Source organism: Lissotriton vulgaris, chromosome 2_2, assembly GCF_964263255.1.
Source record: "Lissotriton vulgaris chromosome 2_2, aLisVul1.2, whole genome shotgun sequence".
NCBI classification, from domain to species: domain Eukaryota; kingdom Metazoa; phylum Chordata; class Amphibia; order Caudata; family Salamandridae; genus Lissotriton; species Lissotriton vulgaris.
The window spans coordinates 194,565,326-194,577,652 of record NC_141688.1 but is presented as its reverse complement, the minus strand read 5'-3'; positions in this window follow the sequence as shown (position 1 = coordinate 194,577,652).

The following is a 12,327-nucleotide window of genomic DNA, read 5'->3' as shown; positions in this document are numbered from 1 at the left end:
TGGAGCAGGGTCTGGATGCACTAGAGCCTTTACAAAATAGTCAAATGAGGCACCTCCAATATAGCGAGTATGCAGAAAAGATAAGAAAAAAAGCTTGATGTGCAAGGTATTAGTACAAGTGGTGTAAATTTCAAACTACTGGAGTAGCAAGAGGTCACCATAGTGGCCTGAGTAATACTAAGGGTGGGGGGGGATTAAACAAAGATCCCAGCAGCTATTTCCAAGAGCAAGCGGTATTGGGGTCTATGTACCCTAGATACTATAAGCGTGTAACTATGCCCACGTAAAAGCTAATAACCGTCTCAGCTGCCCATGGGCGAAGCCAATGCCCAGTAATTTAACAGGGAGAAAAACAGCACCAAGTACAGTCTGTCAGTGTGAAAGGGAGATACCCATATCGGTTAATCTGCTTACCTCTGTATAATTAAGGTTCTCCCAGTGCATACTAATAGTAGATTCACGAGGCCTTGATAAGCCTATGGTAAAAAACAAAGGTATCACACATGTACATTTTAAGGCCTATTCACTAACCACCTGTAGTAGTGGTTTGAAAAAGGCAAAGTTGCACTATTAACTCGAGCACCCAGAGAGAGTCTCTCCATAACAGGAGATGAGTGGTGCATAAGTTAAATGTTAAATGTTGTATACTTGTAAAGTGCACAGCTACCCCAGCAAAGGGGCGTCCTGGCGCTGTATACCGTTGGGGAACCCATCCTGGCTTTCCCTGTGAGATGGTCCCTCCTGGGCATCTCCAAGGTGAAGACAAGCATCCCCGGTACTGATGAGGCCGTTAGTAGAGATTAAGCAAGCTATTGCCCAGAGTTGCTGAGTGGGACCCATGGTTGGAGTAGGCACCAAGCGAGAATTATCGAGTCCGCTGACCATGGCCCAAGACCCTGCCGCGTCGGGAATCGAACCCTGGTCCCGGGCCGACCTCTGCTTCCGGGTCTGCCGCCTATAACCAGTGAGCCACACCACTCCACTTCCTCGCTCCCCATGGGTCCCCCGCATTGTGGAATAAATCACATACCACTACTTTCTTTATTAGTAGCTCCCGGCGTCAATGTGGGATTTCATGGAAATGGAGAGAAGACTGGTCAGTAGTCTCAGTAGCGGCTGGGAGTGTGGGAGACAAGATAGTGTGGTGCAAGCCACACATTACTGATGAATCTGGGGTCAGAGGACCCCCTGGCGGATGCAAGTGACCAAGAAAGAGGTTTAGACGGAAATGCATAATTGGCTTTTACGATGAGGGAAGCCAAAGGACATAATACGTCTACCAAAGAGATTAAGGGAAAATGCCAATAGTGTTAATGTGCCAGTGTCAGTGTCAGTGATGATGTGGGCAAAGTAAGTAGTAAGATGGTCCCCATATGACAAAAATTAGTGAGGTCACGGCTGTACGGTACGACGAGTGGAGGATGAGTATCAGGCTGCCTGTAATGCACTGTGTGGAGCAACAGTGAAAGAGGCCACATATCACTACTTTCTTTATTAGCAAAAAAGGCCCCTTTATTAAGACAGTGATCTAGCATAAACTTAATGAATATAAAACACTGTAAATATCTCTGCCTCACTAATACATAAAAGTCTAAACATTCGCCTCACCCTTAAATTTCCCAATTTGCTCCACATTGCTTCAAGAAAAAAAAACATGCTCTTCCACCTTATCCCATTCTTCCTTCAATTACAACCTCTTTCTTGCATATCCCAATCTCACGATCTCCCCTCATCAAGCATCCCCAAGCGATCTGCTCTAGTGTAGTTCAAAGCCACATCATTTACTCTTCAGGTCCCCTTTGTTCTGTCTTCCCCCCCAGGTATGCAGACGCTCACTCCAGACTATCCACCCTCCAAATAAAAGCCTAACTAGACTTGTAAAACTACAACCTGCCTTATTGTGGCAAAATGAATCTTTGTTCAACAACCTATAAACATTTGATCTATAGAAAGGATCACTGACATAATATAGAATGACAAAATATAGACTTACCAAAATATAGTCACCAAAATATAGAATGCCAAAATATCGAATTCCTATCTACAAACAGGTAAGTACAAAAATATCGAATCCAAAATATAGTCTGTAAAAAATATAGTCAGTCAAAATATCGAATTTTTTTAAATGTCTTAAAAGTAATTTGAAATTAATGAAATAATAAATATAATTAACTAAAACATACTTAAAAATACTCAAATAACCTTAAAATTAAGATATAATTAATTTAAGTTATTATTAAAAATGTACAATATTTTACCGTAGGATAGCAGGAGGGTAACATTTAATATTACCACTCCAGTGAGTGCAACAGTAGGGAAAGCGTTGGATAGCGTAGGGGTAAAAAATACTATTCCCACTCCAGTGAGTGCAACAGTAGGGAAAGCGTTGGATAGCGTAAGGGTAAAAATTACTATTCCCACTCCAGAGAGTGCAACAGTAGGGAAAGTGTTGGATAGCGTATGGGTAAAAATTACTATTCCCACTCAAGAGAGTGCAACAGTAGGGAAAGCGTTGGATAGCGTAGGGGTAAAAAATACTATTCCCACTCCAGTGAGTGCAACAGTAGGGAAAGCGTTGGATAGCGTAAGGGTAAAAATTACTATACCCACTCCAGAGAGTGCAACAGTAGGGAAAGCGTTGGATAGCGGGAGGGTAAAAAATACTATTCCCACTCCAGTGAGTGCAACATTAGGGAAAGCGTAGGATAGCGTAGGGGTAAAAAATACTATTCCCACTCCAGAGAGTGCAACAGTAGGGAAAGCGTTGGATAGCGTAGGGGTAAAAAATACTATTCCCACTCCAGTGAGTGCAACAGTAGGGAAAGCGTTGGATAGCATAAGGGTAAAAATTACTATTCCCACTCCAGAGAGTGCAACAGTAGGGAAAGCGTTGGATAGCGGGAGGGTAAAAATTACTATTCCAACTCCAGAGCGTGTAACAGTAGGGAAAGCGTTGGATGGCGTAGGGGTAAAAATTACTATTCCCACTCCAGAGAGTGCAACAGTAGGGAAAGCGTTGGATATTCGAAGGGTAAAAATACCTATTTCAACTCCAGAGAGTACAACAGTAGGGAAAGCATTGGATAGCGTAGGGGTAAAAATTACTATTCCCATTCCAGAGAGTGCAACAGTAGGGAAAGCGTTGGATAGCGTAGGGGTAAAAAATACTATTCCCACTCCAGAGAGTGCAGCAGTAGGGAAAGCGTTGGATAGCGGGAGTGTGAACATTACTATTCCCTCTCCAGATAGTGCAACAGTAGGGAAAGCTTTGGATAGCGTAGGGGTAAAAATTACTATTCCCACTCCAGAGAGTGCAACAGTAGGGAAAGCGTTGGATAGCGTAGGGGTAAAAAATACTATTCCCACTCCAGAGAGTGCAACAGTAGGGAAAGCATTGGATAGCGGGAGGGTGAAAATTACTATTCCCACTCCAGTGAGTTTAACAGTAGGGAAAGTAATGATTCAATATATTATTAAAAATAAATTAAATATCAATCCCAATAAAACATTAATTGAAATTAATAACCAATTTAATATTATGTAATAATTAATTAGAAATACAACATATTAGTTATTAAAAATTAATAACCTATTCATAATTATTTAACAACTAATTCATTTTCAATAACAAAAACTAATTAATAATACAAATTAATCCCAATTAAAAATTAACAGTAAATTAATTATCAATACACAAAAAGTATTTTTAACATGTAATTAATTACAATTACATTACTTCCCACCCTATTCCCCTATAAACCCACATCCCACTACAGAAAATATATTAATACAATTATCATAATTATCAAATATTTAATTAATACAAAATAATTACCAATTAATAAAAATTAATTGCCAATTAATAGAAATTAATTAACAATAAATTTAAAATCAATACCAATGAATGAAAAAAATTATTTACTTAATTACAATTAAATTACTTCCCACCCTATTCCCCTATAAACCCACAACCCGCTACAGAAAATAAATTTAGAAAATTAACATAATTAACAATTAATCAATTAATACAAATTAATTGGCAATTAATAAAAATTAATTACCAATTAAAAAATAACAATAAATTCAAAATGAATACCAATAAATAAATAAAAATATTTAATTAATTACAATTAAATTACTTCCCACCCTATTCCCCTATAAACCCACAACCCGCTACAGAACTAAAAAGCAAAATTTAATTAAAAATTAATAATAATTGCTAAAAAATAATATTTAATTTAATATAATTAAATTACTTCCCACCCTATTCCCCTATAAACCCGCTACAGAATTAAATTACGCAAAAATTAAATAACATAAAATTCATTACTTAAAATACATTAAACATACATTACAAAAATTAATATACACTTTTCACACATATACTAACATACAAAACACTTTAAAAAAATTGATATTATTAAATAATCGATATATTCAATGCCTATATTGTATACTTCGATATTTTGACTTCTATATTTTGAAAATCGATATTACTTACCTTAAAATCGATATTTTTAACCACTATATTGTGTCCATTCGATATTTTGTCCATTCTATATTTTTACTTCGATATTATGTTCATTCTATATTTTGGAATCGATATTATGACTGTTTACCCTATAGAAATTGACAATACACACAATAAAATATTGAGTATGCGAATGAAAAAAACTAAATTCTTTATCTAAGGGTGGGCCACTCACACTTCTCTAACCGTTCTAGGCACTGATTCAACAAGTGTCTTCCCGACCAAAAACCTAACTACATAACCTACCTCTAACCCCCGCCCATAACTAGTGTGTCCCATGGCCCGTTTCATTGAGCGAAGTCATCCATGGGGGTCGAGGGAGGTGGCGGCTAATACCTTGCTCCCCATGGGTCCCCTGCATTGTGGAATAAATCCAATACCACTTCTTTCTTTATTAGTCAAAACTCCACTTTATTAAGACAGGTATGTAGCAAAAACATCACTAATACATAAATGTCTAAACGTTACCCCCACCCTTAAACTCCCCAATTTGTTCAACTTTGCTTCAAGAAAAAACTCCATGCTCTTCCACCTTTTCACATTCTTCATTCATTCGCGACCTTTTCTTTGCATACCCCAATCTCACGATCTACCCCCATCAAGCATCCCGAAGTGATCTGCTCTAGGGATGTTCAAAGTCACATAGTTTACTCTTCACTTCCCGTATGTTCTGTGCCCTTACCCCTGTACTAGCCTCCCCCAGGATGGATAAGCCCTCTCCAGACTATCCACCTCCCAAAAAACCACCACCCAGGAAAACCAAAAAGAGTTTTCCTGCCCCAACATACTGCTGCTGTACCTTCAGACTTTATAACGTGTTGTTAGAACACCAACGTTTCTCCTTCGATAACTGTGCAAACAAATACCTCATTTCTAACAAATAGTACGCTTACCCCATTTTTGATTAATGAACCTACCTACAGATCACGCACGTAACTTGGGCTTCATCCTAGACTCTTCCCTCTCGATGACCAGACAAGTCAACGCCGTCTCATCTTCATGCTACAACATCCTACGCATGCTCAAAAAAAATCTTCCGCTGGATCCCCACCAAAACAAGAAAGACAGTCACCCACGCACTGGTCACTAGCCGACTGGACTATGGAAATACCCTTTATGCCGGAACCACTGCCAAACTTCAGAAAAAACTCCAACGCATCCAAAAAAACAGCCAGACTCATACTGGACATCCCCCGTCAAGCTCACATTTCCGGTCACCTGAAAGACCTCCACTGGCTCCTCGTTAACAAGAGAATAACGTTCTGTCTCCTCACCCACGCACACAAGTCCCTCTACGACCTGGGACCCGAATACCTCAACACGCGACTGTCCTTTTACACACCCACCCGCCACCTACGATCATCCAATCAAGCCCTCGCCGCAATTCCACGCATCCATAGATCCACCATGGGAGGAAGATCCTTCTCCTACTTAGCGGCCAAAACCTGGAATTCTCTCCCCACCCACCTCCGTCTCACACAGAACCACCTCTCCTTCAGAAAGCAGCTAAAAACCTGGCTATTCGATCACTAATGAACCCTCCCTCCCTCAAGCGCCTTGAGACCCTCTGGGTGAGTAGTGCGCTATATAAATTCATGAACTTGAACTTGAACCCTGCCAGAACGAAACATATCTGCATTACTTTCACTTAAAGTCCCGTGAACCAATACTGTAATATCCATTTTTGAACAAAAAAACTCTCATTGCCCTATTTAGCTGTCATTTTGCCTGTCTATTGCAGCATGACTCCTCGCACCCCTCCACTGCTTTCGTGGTAAAAATTCTGTCCAAAATAAACTCGTATTTCATCAGTTATTTTTTGTAACAGATAAGACCACTTTCATTTGCTTTATCAATATTAAACCGGATAATCGGACTAAATCATTTTCACCTAGATGAATTACTAACCTATCCGTGCATCCTTTAATCAAGCAGAGTTTTTCTAAAATAAGCAACATATTCTCCCAGCACATCCCACTTTTTCCTTTCCATACCACCTCATGTCTGGTACTTGGGAGTCCAAGAGAGCAGCCATAAATGTGTTCTACATACAATGCTGCCCATTTTATGAAGGAATGTTCCACGATCGATGTAATAATTTTGACAGATAATGGATCATGAACACAACCGAAATTAAAAGAAACAGGAATTAGCAAAATTTTAATGCGATAAGTGTTTACTGTCTTATATGTTTTTTTGGCAACATTTTGATTTCCATCTCCAAATCCTTCTTATCTCTGACCATGACCAGCCCAGTCTTGCAGCCAGCCCAATACAAAAATAATGTGTTCCATAACGCCTAGGATCTTTACCTGAGTGATGTAATGCTTTTCTTAATATAGTTATTCAGTTGGAAATAGTAACAGTAATTCTTTTACCTTCTGCATGATAGGAAGTTTTACTTTTCTTACTCTCTAATCTGTTTTGACTGGGCAGTAACCATAAACCCCACTCTTATTTAACCGCATGCGCGCTAGCGGGTTTTCCCGCTGTGCGCTGAAATGTGAAAATCGCGGCTTTTGTAACAAAGCCAGCTCGTCATGCGCGCAGCGCAGGTAACGCCCATGACGAGCTGGCTTTGTCATCCACATCGAAGGGGTTAAGCAAACCCATTTACCTTTTCCCAATTGATCTGTTTTATATGCTCTTAACCAAATCCTTATTCTATTATGTTCCAAAACTATCTCGTCACTTTGTATACCTACCTGCCCTTTCAAACCTAGTCACTCTGTGTGAGAAGCTGGCCTGGTAGATGATGTCAACTAATGTGAGTGAGCATCTTGTCTCAGTTCAGACAACCCTTATGGTGATTTGAGAGGTCTTAGACAATGTTAGAAGCTCTCTAAGTGGTAGCTGTGGAGAGCAGCCATCAGGCTTAGTCCAGAAAAAGTGTAAAGCAGCTTGTTTTACCAGAATGCAATCTTATAGTATAGAGTAAGTAAAAAATGAACCCCGCATGGTATTTATACAAATATGTATTTGTTATAGAATACTCTCCAACATGTTTAGATATCAACTACACAGAGATAAGCACAATGCACACACTACTTTGCATAGAAATAGAGTAAATAGCACAACATACACAGTGGACCCCGGGGGGGGACCAAACCATATGCTAGGAAAGCAGTATAAGAACTACGACTCGGGTCAAGGCAGTGTCGCGAGGACGTTGAAAGGCTGTGTACCCAAGAAACCAATCAAAGGTGAGTAGATAGGGATCCCATGGAGAGCGTGTGCACAGTGTGGGATCACAAACGTGTGCTCTGTACAACTCTACAGGTAAGTCGCGGTTAGATTTTTAAAGATTAAGGACGCTTTCCAGGGTACCCTGAAGAAACCTTGTGGAAGACAGAAGGTCGGAGAGCAACCCCAACCGTGGATACCCTAGTACCCACGTTACCTACACCAGGGAAGCTGGGTGCATATGTGTGTCGGAAATAAGCCTGGGCGTAAGGTGCGTAGCGGGACTACGCGGAGTGCCACAGAGTTGGCAACAAACTCTGTGGAACGACACGTAGCTCTGCTACGCTGCACGCCTCCTCCCACCCCTGAAAAAGACTGCCCATGCGTGCAAGGCCGCGCATACGCATTTCTCACAGGAAATGCGCGTGCGCGCATGGGCAGTCTTCAGCTGTATCCCAATGTCGAAAAAGAGGAGGAGGGCAGCTCGGGGATGCCGCGGTTCGAGGTGTGTTTTTTAATTGTTTAAATTCACTGTTAAGTATTTTTTAAATAGGGGGTGGAGGTGGGCGGCAGGCCAACTCCGCTCCGCTGTGTGCAGATTTTTGCCTACTCCACGTTCTCTGCGGAACGCGGAGTAGACAGAACTCCCCACACTCCACACGGTTAGTCGGAAACCATCGTCAAACCCAATGCAGGACTTCAGGAAAGTGCTGCTGCTGAAGAAGGAGAAAGTGTCCGGTGGAATCCGAAGGTGGATTCTAGATGAGAGGTACCTGCAAGCAGAGGGGACTGAGTCTATGTCACTCAGGAGTGACAGGAGACTTGAAAGACGAATGCCCTCCGATGTCGGGGGTTGCAGGATGGGTGACGATGACAGTGACTCTGCAGCTGTGAGGACCAGGTGACGCTGAAGAAGACCAAGAGCCATGCACGACCTGTCCCATGAAGGATGTTGAGTGCTGAAGGGTTGGTGTCCGGGGGGAGCACCAATAAGCCTTGGCAAATGCAACTAACGCCGGAATTTAGGAAGGTACAACATCGGTACCAGCAAACAACAGTGGCACTGAAGTTGCGAGAGGACATCAAGCAGCTCACCAAAAGTTGCAGGCTACGATGAACATAATGCAGTGTAGCTGAAGAGTCTGGTCACTGGAGGTGCCGAGGTTGGGACTACTTGGAGCCTGAAGATCTTCTTGGAAGAAAGCCAACAAGCCTTTGCAACGGGAAGTTGACGCAGTGTACAGGGGTTCGGTTATTGCAACCTCTACGAGTGATACTGACCTCAAACCTCGTGAGAGGGCAGGCCAGGCCTCTGGAGCTGTGGTAAACCACCACCTGTGCTGCAGGGCCTTACCAAGTCCAGAGGAGCTCAGGATCAACTGACCGGTCAACTTGGTTGTGGTGCCTGCAAATGCAGGGGAGTGATTCCTTCACTCCAAGGGAGATTCCTTCAGGTATCTTTGATGGCCACATGCCTTGAAAGGCACAGACAATGCAGCAGACTGGAAGAGAGACAAAGTCGAGCCCAAACAAAGTCCATCGAAGTCCAAAGTGCCCAGACAGTAGAAGTAGAAGTAGTGTCTGATCTGAATCGTGTCCCACAATTAATATAGGGACCAACCCACAAGTAAGCCCTTAAGTACCCTTAGGAAAGGGTTGGGACAATTCCGTGGACTCTCTCAGACTCCCAGGAGAGTGTCTGGACAGGGGGGAGGTTTCACCCATGTCCTTTGTCCAGTTTTGCACCAGAGTAGGAGCCAACAGCTTCCAGAACTGGTTTGAACTGGACTATGCACAGGGACACCAAATTTGCCCATCATGTAGACTTAGTGGTGCTGGCAAACGCACCCACCTGGTCCCAATAAACGAAATCCTGTGACAGGATTGCAATTGTTCTGCTTTCCCTGCTCAAGCTTGTCTCAGCAGCAGGAGGGCAGAAATGTGTTTCTGGTCGGCAGCAACCATTTTGTGCTGTCCCGGTCAAGAAGGCTGGTACGGGGAGCACTGAGAGCCTAATGGAGGGCTCTTCCAGTGCTCGGAATCATACCCCCCACCCTGTTTGATACCAAACATGATAGGATTAGTTGCAGACGTTTTTGAGATGTCATTGCGTAATTATGCGGTGCCCCTCAATATATTGTATATGGTAGCTTCACTTACACACCGGGAGAATGGACTAGGCTGCAGGGGTGTCCTGCTCATTCAGGGGAACCCTCACTCTTAGAACCAAGCACCCTGCCTTCAGGATTGATAAGGCCTGCTATAGGGCTGACTTATAGGTTTTAGGTGCAGTGACGCTAGAAATAGGTAACCTATATCTTTAATAAGTGGTGCTAGCACCAACTTACACAGGCTGCAATGGCAGGCCTCTAGTTCCATTTTGAATGGTCTCCCATGGGTGCTGTGGTAAATAAAAAGCTAGTTATTTACGCCGTTCGGAATTTCTATAATTACCCAAGAAAATGGTAATGCATAAAATGAGGAGCAGAGTCCGTGGTCTTCGAGTTGAAAGGGTTTTATTCCAGAACTCGAGTTAAGGGAAAGCTCCTTCACCAAGCGGGTTCAGGAGTAGTGTACTTTGCTTGAAACATAACAGCACTTACATACAGTACGAGTACAATCAAAAAGAAGGAGTTTCCCTTAGACTTGATTCAATCATTCATGATGTAATCATACAGAAGACATAGCATACTTGTTCTCGTTTAAAGAATAACCTGAATAGCATTTACACATAGACAAACATATTACATCGGGGTGTTTGAGGTAACAAGTTACAGGGTTGCTAGTATCTGAGGACAGAGAATCGAGGCATTGTCACAGGGTCATTTCTGTCGGAAAGGTAGGGAGGACGAGGCATTGTGCGTTCTTTGCTTCGTACACAAGGGCGGTGAGGTCTCACAATGGTATGTGTGTGCAGCGGGGAAGGAGGAGAATGGGCTGTAGTAAATTCTTCTTCTTCGTGGCAGTCTCGGGTGCTTGATTATGTTTTCCCTTGGTTGTTAACCCAACCCGTGGCTGTCCTCACAAACTAGGAAATCATTGACGAGCGAGAGCTGCTCGTTCGGTGACAGAGTTAGGGAGGGGGGGGTTTTCGAGTCACCCATCCGACCGACTCTGTTCTGGTCTAAAGGAAAAACATCGAACGGGACGGAAACCCGTAGGTTACATGGTAGCTGGACATTATTTTTAGCATGTATCATCTTTATGAGAAAGAGAGCAGGCAAGAGGGGGGACAACGGGATTTGTGCTTGACATAGGAGGATCGGCTTGCCTGGTCGGTGTCAGGGTGGATAGGGTGCATGATGGGACACCAGAGAAAAAAGGAGCTTTTTAGTCAAATTCCACATTCCCTCCTTGTCCCATAGAAACCCTATTACAGAAATTCTCAATCAATTTCTATGTTCATCAAGTCGTATACTTGCTCCTGTAACATGATCATTTCATTTTTCTTTCCTCTGTTTCGTGGACGAGGTGTACAGGAAGTGGCACACAGTCCACAAAGGACGGGGCCACACTGGACACAGAGGCAACAGGTGAAGATAGTGGCAAAAACGAGGCCTAGGACTCTATGCAGTAATTTTACATAATTAGTCTTTTTCCACTGATGCACCGCGTCATTTCTCCTCATGATGTCTATGGATTTAATACTAAGATGTCTCTAAACACGAGATCAAAACGTCTCCCAGCAACCGCTTCACCAAGAGCTTGTTCCTGGTCTTAATTAGCCACCGGTGCGTTATGATCAGGTGCAATGTCTTTAGTCTGTTTTTTGGTGAGATCGCAGCCGCGATCTGTATTCCTGTTGAGGAGTGAGTTCTGGAATTGGTGAAATTATATCCGGGGCGTTGGTAGCTGTTGGACAAGGCACAGTGTCTGTGGGTGTAGGTCCAAAAAATTTCCGACAGTGGCTAGCGTGGAGCCATCCTTTGCGTCCTTCCACTTTGACGGCGGTCCTCGTTGTTAGGAGGACCAACTTAGGAGCTGTCCATCTCTTCTCCAGGGGGCTGGTACGGTCGAAATTTCTGACCAAAATCCAGTCGCCGGGCCTGATTGCGTGTTCTCCAGGCGTGGTGAGGTCTGGAAATGCTGCTGTAACCTGTGAACGACAAGATTGGAGTGCAGACATCAAGGAAGCCAGGTAATCTGTCAGCATATTAGAATCAATGTCAGTCAGTTTTCTAGGAGAAGGGACACCCCAGATGTTAGGAGGTCTCCCGAATGTTACTTCGAAAGGGGACAGTCCCGTCCGGGAATGTGCCACCATTCGCATATAAAAGAGAGCGACCGGGAGAGCAGTGACCCAGTCTATCCCTTTTTCTGCGCATACTTTGGCTAGTTTTGTTTTCAAGGTCTGGTTGTGCCGTTCGACTAGGCCTGCTGCTTGAGGGTGTCGGACACAATGGAATCTCCAGGAATATCCCAATAAAAGAGAAACAGCCTCCATCAATTTGGAGGATAAAGGCTGTCCATTGTCCGAATAAATGACCCTTGGTAACCCGTATCTGGGGAAGAATTCTCTCACTAATTGCTTAGCTGTTGTCTGGGCACCATAGTCTGAGACAGGATATGCTTCAGTCCATCGTGTCAGTGTACACACTACCACTAGCACATAT